Here is an 11,772-nt window from a genome sequence, read left to right on the forward strand (position 1 = left end):
AGATTTAAAAGCGTTTATTTGAGGTTTCTGATGTTTCTTATGGTATAATTAATATGAATGTTTTCCACGATAAACAAAATGTGTGAATGCGTAAGCTAAAAGGACTACTTTATACAAATGAATCAACTTCCGTCACTTGCATTCTGTTTCATATAAGTGGAAGAGTGTGCCATCCCTTTGCTTTTCCTTTAACTACAGTAAAATTGTCAAGGGATACAACCAGTTTCGATAACCTTATGTGCAAAACACTCACAGCTTTGTTTTTCAAGGTGCGTTTTATATCATCGTTTAACCATTCTTTTCAACGCATTAGATGGTATATTCGCCACTGGTTTAATCTAAAATAACAATTAGATAATAACTTTGTCTTTCTAATCTGTATAACATTACTGACCAAGCACTGGAAAATTATTCAATATTTTCTAAAATATAAAAGTAAACAATGGTCCTGCAACTTTGGTAAACTTCAGCTGAAAGTGTCTACAGATGTTTAGGGTCGGTTAACTTTTGATTGCATTTTTGTAAATATTATAATTATTTTCCAGCATTATCAAATGTTCTAAAACGTTTTCCCAGTGTGTCACACATTTAAAAGCTTCTTTGGACTTTTACAAACATTTCAAAACCAAAATTAGCCAAATCGGTTTAGCTTGTTCAATATCGCTTGTTGCATCACGTATATTTGAAATTTAAAAAAGCAAAAATAATGCTGTATTTCATTTCATATAATTTATTACATGATCATTAAATAGAACATTGAAAATAAATAATGCACTTCCAGTTATTGAAGGAAGTACAGTGATGTGTGAAAACATAAAAAATGTATATGCAGTTAGTTTATAGTGGTTGAGTAAATGGTACAATTTATTCAAGCACATTTAATATAGAATTTTTTTAGTATAAAGGGGCTGGATAACCCCAGTTTGATGTAGCTGAACATTTTATAATGGTAAATGATTGGGATTAACTGGACCAGTTAAAGATATCATTAAAATTTATTTTTTATATTATAAAGTTAATCTATTTTATAATTTTTGAACTGCAAAAGTATGTTTTTATAAGTACAAAGACCATATTTTAGTTTGTTCTACTATCCAGTTTGCACATTTTTCTGATAGTGTAAATAGTCCCAAGGTCAAAGGCAGCCTGTAAACAGATTGTTACAATAGTTACTGGCACTTGTGTTTTACATGTAGCCTGTCAGTTGTCGCATTTTGTATGCTTATCTTAATATAGATATACATACACTCTGGGTTTGGTCCCCAGCTGCAGGGTCCCCACGGTGATCCTCTGAACCCTTAGGGCTACCTACGTCCCACGAGAAGATCCAAGCGCACTCATTGATTGTCTCGGTTTACAACACGAATGTCAACAGGCGACCCATATAATGTTATGTCTATGATTATATTAATCAGAATAATTGGATATTGTCCATACAATTCTTACGTCGCAATCAAAATAAGAGCAGGAGGTCCACTGTTTATTTCAATTTATTTATTAAGCCCTCGATTAAAAAAAAACATTGGAAATTTCATGACTTCATGAAAATATGATATGTTATGATTTAATATATTTTATTACAAAAAGTACTTTGAGAAGCCTTTGAGAAGTGAAAATTAGTAAAAGAAGGAATTTAGGAACAACATTGATTTTTAAATATTAATTGTAAAATAAATTGTAATAATAAAATGTACTAAGCTTTCAAAACGTGGAATAAACAGTGTTTTATTTTTATATCTTTATTAAAGATCAATTTTAACAGCTTCTATTCCATAATTTTGCGAAATATTACCATACAGAAATCCAATACAAGTTGTTGCCTTATGTAGTGTAGTAGTTGTATCCTAATGCAATTCAGCATCCAAGGATATTTGATAGCCTGTTTATTTCTACTATAAGTAACTAATGTTTTATATCCAGAAGTTGCCGCTAAGCGTCAGCGTGCATTGGATATTATATTTCATTATATCTGGAAATGGTTGGACACGAATGTAGTCGATAGGATGAGTTGCCATTGCGTGTGCTTTAGAAATTTTAAAAAATACAATATTAATAAACTAAATTCCTAATGTTATACTATTTTTTCGAGCCTCATACTTTATAATATTAAATTATAATTAAATATATATGTTGGATCTTTGTACAGTAAGTCAATGATTTGTAACTAAGCACCTTAGGTGTAGCACCTGGAAAGCCTCTATTCCACTTAATCTCAAAATATTTTGGACAATTACAACAATTAAAAATTAAAATGATGCTTTAAAATACAATCCATTTGCTTTCAAGATAATTTATTTTTTTTAATACCATTTAATGTGTCTTTTCGATAAAACTTTATCGCTACATCAAGTTGCAGAATTTAGTTAGAAATCAGCAGAATTTTGTTCAAGGAAAATGTTGTACACAAGTTCTTGTAGAGATAGAATATTTTCAATAAATAATTCCACAACATTTATATTAATGGTACGATTCAATTATTTACTTTGTGTTCAATCGAGTAATAGATATTATGTTAAGCACAATATTTAACGTAAAATGACGTGCTTATTAAGGACAATGTTTCTTGTGCAACGTCAAACACAACATTACAGCTTTATTTTTTATTTATTAAAAGTTAAACTTATACACTGATATAGGTCTGATCGGAATCTGATGATTCAGAACATAGAAGTGTATTTGATAGAAACACTTTGCAATCAAAGGTATCAATAGAGCGTAAAGCATTTTATCCCTCTGGAATTTATTAACTTGGCAAAGAACCTTCAGTTAGGTGGAAACTTTATATTGCTCTGTACAAACAAAGCTAAAACGAAATAGAATAGCTCGCTCGAGGGTTTAGCCAATGATTGGCAAATGGCACTGCTTTATAGAAACTCGATTTTATACAGCAAAACTGTTCTGATATCAGACATGCATTTCTATTCCGTCATGTACTAATTTCTTTTTATCAAAATGTAACAAACAACAGCTGTAAACTTCACTCTATGGTTATGTAATATTACGGTTTGATAAAAAATGTGCAGCAAATAAACTCTGTAATTACTAAATAATATCAATACGGAAATCTAATTCTTTTACTTAAAGCTAAATTTAATGCGCTTTCTTAATAGAAATTAGTTTATTGTTAATGCTTTTGGGAAAATCGGGTGCTTTCTGATTGAACGGAATCCACTCATTCAGTACACTGTGGGCTGTTTCAACCAAGGAATTCAACCAAAAATCTGAGTTTGCTCAACATGTTAGTTAATGTCATTTTCTGCATGAATTCTACAGAATGAGACTCTCAAAATCTGGACAGAAATAGACCTATCTAGACTAGAAATCATAATTTCTAAACATAATCTTGCTAGACTAAAAGGTACAATGATCCCTTTGGTTGGCGTTTCGGGACATTGAATATCCTTACCTTCAAACTGAAACATAACGATTTTAAGGCCATAAAATAAACTTTTATAGTTACTTCCTCCGAATTTCCTTAATTGGTTCTCTTGATACTCAAAATCCAAACAAAAGAGATGTACGATTTCAACACGTATTTCTCAAGGTGTAGAAATATGAGTCCACGTGGGAAATTTTCCATCTCTTCTGAAACCAGCAAAATCATACCGATCCTCAACAGAAACGTCCTTGCCTCACGAGCAATTATCGCCCATTTCAATTCATCTAGTGTTATTCAGGAACTAAATGCGAAACAGACATGTGATGCCAATGGCATGTCGGTTTGGCTACTCAAGTGTTACTTCAGGTATATACTGAAACCATTCACAAAATTAATACATTTTTCTTTTGAAACAGGAAATTTTCCATCTCCACTGAAAACAGCTAGAGTCATTCCGATCCTCAACAAGAACGTCAATGCCTCACGACCAATTATCACCAGATTTCAATTCTTCCAGTGTTCAGCAACATTTTTGAAAACCTTTTTCTGTGAAAACTTTAAATTTCTCTATAAAATAACGAAATTCTGGATCCAGAAAATACAGGTTCAGAAACAATAAATGCACAATTGATGCGGTGAGGCCTTCTGGGCGATCTGTCAATAGGTTGAAAAGGCGAGAACATGTACTAAGTATATTCCTCGACCTTTCTAAAGCATTTGACTCTGTGCATCGTGACACACTGTGTTAACACCTGTTGGAGAAATGTCACATCCGGGGACTCCCACGCCTATGGCTCACTTATTACCTGAAATATCAAGACCAGTTCGTGGAGATCTCAATATTGTCTTAAAAAATATTCAGATAGCTCATGGTATCTCCCAGGGCTCTATTTTTGGGCCTGTGTTTTTCCTGATTTACGTCTGCAGATTGAATTCTGTAATCCAACACGGATATCTGATCCAATATGTTGAAGACAGTACATTCTGTTTTAAAAGCAAATCACCAAAACATTTGGAAATCATAGCATTTATGGAACTAAACCCGTGCATTCATTATTTCACTGAACTGAATTTGATAAAAAACTAGTCAAAGTCAAGTGTCGTAAGCTTTTTCCTTCGACAAAACGAACATGCAGAAAAGCCAGCTGTCTTTCTGGATAGTGTTCTTCTGAAAGAAAATAACTCCATAAATTGTCTAGGGATGTTTCTTGATAGAGGATTGATCTAGAACGATCATTTTGAGAGCATATGTGATAGAGTTTCCTCAGGCATTTATACCCTACCCCACTTACCAAAATTATGTTCGCGCAAAAATGTTAAAAAATTGCCTACTAAGGCCTCATCTATTCTCATTTTGCGTATGGAGTGAAATCATAGAGAAGTTGTGCCAAAGTAAATAAATTGTGTCTTCAGACTTCAAAAATATCAGTAAGCGTTATTGGCAATCTGAATTACAGAAATTCGTGCAAGGAAACTTTCAGGGAGTTGAGATTTTATATTTTTCCTTGCCTGTGTATGTATGAGGACGATCATGTACTGCATAGCAGGGTGCGCCCTGATACGTTGCGGGGATGTTCACCATTACGTCACTACAGACAGGAACAACTTTAGAAACAGTTCAGATTTCCGTTGTCTCAACATTTTACCGCAACAAGTTGGTGTCAGATTAATTAACAATACCTGTATCCCGGAAGGTATAACAAACTGCGAAAACCCAAATAAGTTTAAAACTCGTCTCAACCACCTGTTGGTTTCAAAATCGTTTTACTCCGTTGATGAGTTCATGATGAGCCGCTGGGATATATGATACACGGAAAAACTGGATCTGAGGTCAGTATAAATGTGTTCAAGCGAATCCACATATTACAATAAGTTTGTAAGTGGATGTTCATGTTAAAGTTAACAATCTGAACATAAAATGTAGTTTTGTGATAATAATGTTATAAAGAGATTATTGTTACTATTTAAAGTATTGACGTTGAGCTTAATTTTAAAAAACACCCTGAAAGACAATTGTTTGAATATGAGTTTTAAGAAATCACAGACATTACATACTTCGAATTGTAATTATAATTACGCTTGCATTAAATCAAACATTTTCTAGCTATAATAAATACTAAAGTCTTATTAAAAATCTAAACACTTAAACAACATTTTTTAACTTTATATGCAAATTCTCTAACAAATAGGAACTACTTATTAGCATTGGTGCGAGCAATCAACATTTTTTTGGATTGTTTGTTTACGGTTTGTTATTGACGATGGAAGACTTAAAAGTATAATAGGATTTCGGACATTTGCCATCGTTATAGGTTATAAGTTTCGTATTAGATTGAATTATTTAAAGTTTAATTTGTGTAGACCATAAAAGACGAGTTTAATTTGAAGCGAGTTTCATAATCCCCTTTTTTAATAGACTATATATATATTGCCTATTTAAAGGTATATCAAAACCCAATACTAGTTACGTGTTTCAATCATTTTATTTCAATTAAGCACCTTTTCTCTATTTCTATTTAATAAACTAGGTTGTCAAGACTAAAATAACGTATTAATCAATTTATTAAAGGTAATGTGCAAATCCAACACCACACCAGAGTTGTATCACAGTCTCTCAGATAATGTCATCAGCTGATTGGACATTGCAGGGTTGAGAGGTCACTGATGATTAGAACATGAGTGTACATCTGACCTTTGACATTCAGGCAGTGACCAAATATATTACTTAACGTCGGGGAATAATGTCGCTCCCAATATGTTAAGTTTGTAAAACATGGCGAACCTATCCAAGCACAGATAAGTAAAAATGGGATATAGGAATAGTTTTAAAATAGGAAAATAGTTGTATTCTCAAATTATTTCTATAGTTATGAATGAATCTGCTATATAACAATTAATGGATAAATGTATTGCTGACTGCTTATCCCTGGAATGGCTGGAACAATTCGCATAAATATTTTTTTTATATATTCGTTGAAGTCCGAAGAAGGTACATAAAGAGAGAATAGTAAGAAAGGTTTCGCAGTATATTTAAGAAATTGGGAAAATAATTCATACATTTACAACACGTAATCCACAGTAAACTGACACTTAACAGCAGTTAACACTTTCAGCTGAAGTTCATAAGGAGGCAGAATCGTTTGTTTACATTTAAATTTGATAAAATATTAGAAATGCAGTGTATAATCCACATCGCAAAGATGGAATTACTGTCTAATTCTTACTTTATATTGCATTAGTGACGAATGAACCAGCTAACACATTGGCAACAATATTTAAATGCTGGTATAAATCCCACCATAATGATTAAAGGAATGCCTAAAATTGGGCCTTCTGTCTTACATACAAAGAACGACCTTTAAAGTTGAGAGGATATTAAAGAGACACAGTAATAACACTGCACTAAACCAGCTCACAATTGAAGAACTGTTTGAGCTTAGTGAAGGATACCATACCACTTTGTAAGTCGGGAGTTTACGGAAATTCCATGTAGTTGTGATGCATTCTACTTAGGGCAAACAAGGCGTTTAATATCCACATGAGTGAGTAGAACATTATACAAAGGAAACATAAAAATACGAGAAAAACGGCCATAGTGGTTCAACTGGAAAACTAAACATAAAATCTAGGAAAGCCTTTGATATAATCGGGAGAGAAAATAAATTCAACAAGGAAGACAGCGTCAAATTATTGAAACTCTGGCATCCTGCAATAAAGATACTATATCGATCATAGTTGTCTATGTCATTGTTTCTTTTAAGCTTCACAAAATCGTGATTAAGCCCCGGCCCTTTCAACTTGGAGTCAAAAACTTATTATTATCGGCTGTTTAAGTTTAGCATTTGTTGGATAAGAATGTATCTGCACAAGATCCAAATAAGGATGGCAATATGAATTCAGGATGGTCATTGAATATATTTACAATGCTACAAAAATACAAAATCATTAACACACACTAATCCCTAATAGAGGTAATATATTAATAATGTACAACAACTGTAGTATTTATTATTGTATCTTGTTCCATAAGAAGTTAGTTGTAGTAAAACGTCGAAGGAATAAGTGGGTTGTAAGTTTCCGCTTAGGAAAATCCAATCTTTCATTGGAATAATTAATTTACTTTACAAATAATAATAAGGTGTATTATTGTACTGAGTGTGTGTGAAACTGATTAAAAACATCGGCATTAAAAAACACTTACTATAAATTGGTATTTGGTTGAATACTTCCTCTCAAAGATATGAAACAAGACTATGAAGTACGAGTATTATAGTAATCTTGTGGGCGGTATGACGCAAATCTCCGCAAGGGTCAAGACGTAATCCGCTTACAGCCTTGCGTCCTTTCCCTCGTCACTTGAAATTTCGGGCACTCATTATTAGTTAGTTACCACTCTTAAGAACTTAAAAAATATCTCGAACATATAAAAAGCAAGAGCCATTTGCTGATAAAATGACTTATTAATAAGTATCTTCTAGTTTCAAAAGAGGAGATATGATTTTTAATTTTAGCAAATTGCAATTCGTTGAGTTTGGCTTTTATTTATATTTTAGTTGACGATTTTTCACTTTTTGTATGTACAAATCTAATCCAGTTAATTATTTCTTTTAACAAAGTTTCCTGCTGTTTAAAACTTTAACTATCACAAATCTCTGAATCGGGACCAATTCTTCTTTAAAGTTTAAGTTATCAGTTTCAAATTCAATGTCAATGTTCCCCATAACTGTTTCAGCTATAAATACGTTCAAAATATTAATTAATTTAATCTCTCAAACATCTATTACGAGATTAAAATTCGCCCAGACCATACCCTAAAAATTACATTATCCATTTTTAAATTAAATCACCTAAAGCTATTTCTCCTGATGATTTATCGCTTCTCTGTGAAATTATATGGACAGCTTACAATTTAAACATAAACTAAAATTGAAGATAATATATTTCCAATATGCCGGTTAGATTGTTCAAAGCACATACTGATGAAATCTCGTGGTGTATATAACAAAATAGTGAAATTTGATTTTTTTTTTTTATTTTATACTTCGGGCCATTTATATTATTTTAGTTACATTTTTACCTAATCGTCCCTCTTCAGAGGTCTTAGCTAGCTGAGATGTTCAAACCAGTAACGACGAATGACCGTCACCTATTTGTAGTAAATTTGCGGATCAAGGTAAGGCCTTGTTTCAAATTTTTACAGGATTCACCGACTTTTACTTCGAAAATCTTTACGTAGTACAAATAGATAAACACAAGGATATTACGATTATTTATTAACTAAAACACATATAACCATCTAAAAGAATAATATTGTGAAATAGATTTATTTTGAAAATTATAGAATACTTCTGTAATATTTTTCAAATGAAACAACGATAATATTATGAGCCTGAAATCATAGAGTACATTACGATAATATTATGAGCCTGAAATCATAGAGTACATTTTACAAGCGTTCACTGTATGCAGCCTGTGTGTCTAAACAGGAACACAAAGGGACCATTTAAAGTAGCTTCAGCAGAAGCAAGATGAAGCACATTCAAGTAAACCAACTTTTTAAAATTTATATACAGTATACAAACTGTACGTATACTATTATAAAACCATTGATTGAAACTCTGATGGTACCACTCGGCGAAAAAACACACACAATTATCACACATAATCACACAGGCAAGTTGCTTACTGACTGAAGTCAAATCACTATCTGTTACATTACTAATTGCAGGTTGTATTACTAATTGACCTCGATAGAGATGTTATCATAGTAGTCAGTCAGTAATACAAACCTGCAGTTACAAGTCTGACAGTCTGTCTGTGAGGTGTCCCTTTGTCGGCAGCATTGTCCGGTTTCCATAAATATTTTATGTGGTTTTTTTTTCATATTTTTATTATTTAAACAAAAATGTATCGCTGCTTTGAACTCATTCACGGATTTGTTGAAGTTTATTTCTGTTGGTATATATTTTATTCATCTTGGAGGCAACAAGGCCAACTCAACTATGTCACTGTAAAAATTGTGTAGACTGAATTTGAATTAAAACGGCCGAAAGTTGAGGTGAAGTAGGTTCCGAGACTTGTATATATTTTTTTATCGGGGCATCAGAGCAGAAAACTTAACATTTGGGTGAGAAATGTAATTTTTTCCAACAATCAATGAATGATCTTACATGGGAAAATCCTGAAATAAGTATACCAATAAACACTATATTAACTATTCAATTTCTTAATCATGGACACTGAACTAAAAGTATCCTATATAAGTTCTGCTCATTTTGATATAAATATAATAAAATCTGATCATTTAAGAAGTGTTACTCATACTAAACTGAGTTTGAAAGCTATTTTGTGATACATTTAATTAAATTCTTTCCATTTGTCACAGTTGAGCATTCGGCTTTAAATGTTCAGATGAGATGAACTGCTCCTTCACTTTACGAGGGGTTGATTGGCCAATAAGAAAACCTTATTCGCAATAAATTACTTCCTTTGCAAAAACCTTACAGCTTATTCACGTATCAGACAAATGAAATACGTTAAACCAGATTATTTTAGATATGTTGAAAAACAAATTGTGAACTGCGTTTTGAATATTCATAAGCCCTATATTTACAAATAAATCCAAGTAAAATATCGATTTTACCAATATTCAACTAGTACTTATTATAAAAACTCTATATTTGTTCATATTTAACCAGAAAATTGCTGTGCACCATGAACAAAGAATGACACCAATACAACTACATAATAAATTAACGTATTGTGTATACCAGTCATTTAAATAATAGTTTACTAATATTTAATCTAAAGTACTGAAAGCAAATATATATGAGCCAAATATATGTTTGTCATTGTTAACGTTTTTTGTCTTGTAAGGTCCGAGTACGCCGCAACTCTTGTCACGTGACTGGCTTCACTGATATTTTAAGCTAAATTGTAAGTAGATACATGTGTCACTATGTCATACTATTGTTCTCAGTATGCTTAAAAAATTATTGACTGTGAGATTTTCTTGTTTCCATCACGGTTGCTTCAAACAAATGTATAAAGGTTCACTAATGTTCAGCCAACCAATCCCACAAAGTGACATGCACCTCTATCGAACTCGATATTCCCTACATTGATATGTAATTTCATGCAAAATTTGAAGTCTTTTGCTTTATGTATAATATAACGAGATATTTAGTAAGTGTATTACACTACAGAATTTAGCTATGTCAAGAGCTAGAATGGCTTCAAAGGCCATTTTATGAGAAACTATAGTCAAAATGTTAAGAGAAACACACTTTATTTCATCTGCAACCCAATTTATGCCACATTTTCCAAATGTAATGGATTCATTTAAACTACCAACATCAAAAACACATTGTAACAATAGTAGGCTATTTCCGGATTATATTTCGATTATAATTAATCAATTTAATATAATTATTGATAATGTTCATCATTTAAATGCTGCAAGAATGAGCGAATAACTAGTCGTGACTCAGATCACAAAACTAATCAGTAAATGACGGTGAAGTTGATGTGAAGTGACTGAATGGGATATTAACCTTGGTACACTATTCAGAGATTTTTATAACAACTCTATGAATACTTGATGATTGTAGTACTTACACTGATTACAATCTCTCGATTATTTTATTTATTTATTTATTTATTTATTTACGGCAATACACCATTTTACATAGAAATTGTACAACTGAAAACAACAAAGAAGAAGGCTGCTGCACAGAAAAGACATTAATAACAATCAAAAGAATGTGCAAGGACTAATAAATACAATTATGAATAACAGCTGTTATGACAACAATCATAGATAACAATAGTAAATAATAATAAAAAATAACAGATTATAAATAACAGTAATAAATAACAAATTATAAATAACAATAATAAATGGAATTATAAATAACAATAATAAGTAACGATAGTAAATAACAATTATAATAACAAGGATAGTAACAATTAATAAATAAGAATTGACGATTGATAATAGAATAAATTAACATGCATAATGCTTATTTACAGCTTAGTTAAATTAGTAGTATGAAAACATGTTGAGTTACTTTAGGATGAAAGCGAGTGCACACCGCTTGAAAGATTCTGTAGAAGGGCCAAAGAAGTCAAGATCAGCACAGGCATCATTACCAAGTCTCATTATGCGGGGTAGAGTACTGTAGTAGGTGTAGTTGGTCGGATGGAAATTCCTTGAGAAAAGCTGAGGGTGACGAGACTGACGAGGTACATGGAAGTTTATCATCTGAAGGATATTCGGACAATCAATAAGGCTATTTAGTAGTCTGTAGAGGAACATGAGATCCAGTAGAGCCCTGCGAGCTGCCAAGGAATGTTGAATGCTATGGCTGGGTCAATAACTGCCAAGGGTATAA

The sequence above is a fragment of the Homalodisca vitripennis genome, chromosome 6, assembly GCF_021130785.1.
Source record: "Homalodisca vitripennis isolate AUS2020 chromosome 6, UT_GWSS_2.1, whole genome shotgun sequence".
Lineage (NCBI taxonomy): Eukaryota > Metazoa > Arthropoda > Insecta > Hemiptera > Cicadellidae > Homalodisca > Homalodisca vitripennis.